The 2,405-nt window shown below is 41.7% G+C and overlaps 1 non-coding gene across 1 annotated transcript; it reads left to right on the top strand.

Annotated features, from left to right (window-relative positions):
- Positions 1-621: 621 nt before the first annotated feature.
- On the top strand, positions 622-760 carry LOC122212534. The gene has a single exon (XR_006199204.1). It is a non-coding gene; the product is annotated as a U4 spliceosomal RNA (small nuclear RNA).
- Positions 761-2,405: the final 1,645 nt, after the last annotated feature.

Below are 2,405 nucleotides of genomic sequence, written 5' to 3'. Positions count from 1 at the left end.
TCTACCAACTGGTAAAAGAACAAACACATTATGGTACATTCATACTATAGAATACTACTCAGTAATAAAAAGGAATGAACCACTGATTTATGCAACATGAATGATCTCAAGAGCATTTATGCTAATTGATAGAAGCCAGAAACTAAAGGTCATATATTATCCTTTATATGAAATTCTTTTATTTAAGTTTATTAATTTATTTTGAGAGAGCGAGCATGCATGCAAGAGGGGGAGGGGCAGAGAGTGAGGGAGAGAGAGAATCCCAAGCAGGCTCTGTGTTGTCCATGCAGAGCCCCACAACAAGCAGCCTCCAGGCTCTGAGCCGTCAGCATAGAGCCCAATGAGGGACTCAAACTCACAAACTGTGAGATCATGACCTGAGCTGAAATCAAGAGTCAGACGCTTAACTGACTGAGCCACCCAGGAGCCCCTATATGATATTAAAAGGCAAAACTGTAGGGACAGAATCAAATCAGTGATTGCCAAGGGCCAGTGAGAAGGAGGAAGGGATTTATCACAAAAGGGCCTAAGGGAACTTGGTGGTGCAAAGGAAATATTCTGTATTTTGAATCAAGTGGTGGATATGTAACTGTTATCACACATATTAAAAAAGGTGAATTTGGCTTTGCGCAGTGGCAGTATCGTAGCCAATGAGGTTTATCCGAGGCGCGATTATTGCTAATTGAAAACTTTTCCTAAAAAAGGTGAATTTAATTGTATGTAAATTATACTTCAATAAACCTGACTGTAATTCTTTTTTTTTTTTTTTTCAAATTTTTTTATGTAAGGTCTACACCCAATGTGGGGCTTAAATTCATGACCCCAAGATCAAGAGTCACCTGCTCTACTGACTGAGACAGTCAGTCACATGCCCCAAATCTGACTTTTACAAATTAACTTATATTGCAAAAAATGCAAAGATGAGGGGTGCGTGAGTGGTTCCATTGGTTAAGTGTTCCACTTCAGCTCAGGTCATGATCTCACAGTTTGTGAGCTCGAGCCCCACATTGGGCTCTGTGCTGACAGCATGGAATCTGCTTGGGATTCTCTCTCTCCTTCTCTCTCTGCCCCACCTCCACTCATGTTCTCTCTCAAAATAAATAAAATAAACTTTGAAAAAAATAACGTGCTCATATCATTTAATAAAATATTGTAAATACCAAAATTCTTTGAAACTTTATCTCTGACTATTCTATTCCACGGCATATGATTTTTTTCAACCAATCCCCTATTGTTGAAAAGGAAAGTTTTTGGGGCGCCTGGGTGGCTCAGTCAGTTGAGTGTCTGACTTTGGCTCAGGTCATGATCTCATGGTTTGTGATTTCGAGCCCCGCGTCGGGCTCTGTGTTGATGGCTCGGAGCCTGGAGCCTGCTTCGAATTCTGTGTCTCCCTCTCTCTCTGCTCCTCCCCTGCTCATGCTCTGTCTCTCTCTCTCTCCTTCAAAAATAAATTTTAAAAACATTAAAAAAAAAGAAAAGTAAAGTTTTCCCCACAGTGTCTTGCAATTATAAACAATGCTTCAATCAATATCTTTAAAGCTTAGTTGTTACATACATTTGTAAAAATGCAATAATGGGTTTTAAACAATAATGATAAAAATATCATATGATGATGGTTTAAAATCAATCCACTTAGAATATATCCCCGTTACTATACAATTCTGTGGATTGTTCCCTTCATGACATATACTTTCCCATAGCAGAATTCAGAGGCTGAGTAGTACAGTGGAAATAACATGAGTGCTAGAATCAGTCGATCTAGGTTTGTGACCCAGCTCTGCCCCTTTGTGACCAAGTCCCATTATGTACGTTAGTTTCTCATCTGTAAACCGGAGATGGAAACAACACTGTGCCGCCCACTGTTGGTTGGCTAATCAGACCTCCCTGCCAAAGTGCTTTGCTCTTGCTCACATCTGCTATAGAGAGGCTGGAAAAGCCACATAATTTCCTGGCCACTCTTTTTCTTTAGTTAAAAAAAATTTTTTAATGTTTATTTCTGAGAGAGAGCAAGCATGAACAGGGGAGGGGCAGAGAGAGAAGAGGACAGAGGGTCCGAAGTGGGCTCTGTGCTGACAGCAGAAAGCCCGATGCGGGGCTCGAACCCACGAACCATGAGATCAAGACCTGAGCCAGAGTTGGATGCTTAATCTACTGAGTCACCCAGGCGCCCCACTTTCCCACTCTTTTTTGAAGCTAGGATAGCCGGGTACACCAGTGAAAGGTCTGTTGGGAAAGCTTTTACTTTTCTCATAAAGCAAAGATATCCCTGGTGCCCGTTCCTTCCCTTCCTCATTCCCGACTTGAACACAGATGTGGTGACTGGAGCAGCTGTCTTGCAACCATGGGTGACTTTTCTGAGAGGTCAGCATGGTAAGAATGGTGAAATGGAAGGTCAGAGGAGCCTG

Source organism: Panthera leo, chromosome F3, assembly GCF_018350215.1.
Source record: "Panthera leo isolate Ple1 chromosome F3, P.leo_Ple1_pat1.1, whole genome shotgun sequence".
In the NCBI taxonomy this organism is placed as follows: Eukaryota; Metazoa; Chordata; class Mammalia; order Carnivora; family Felidae; genus Panthera; species Panthera leo.
This window is presented reverse-complemented; position numbering and strand designations above follow the sequence as displayed.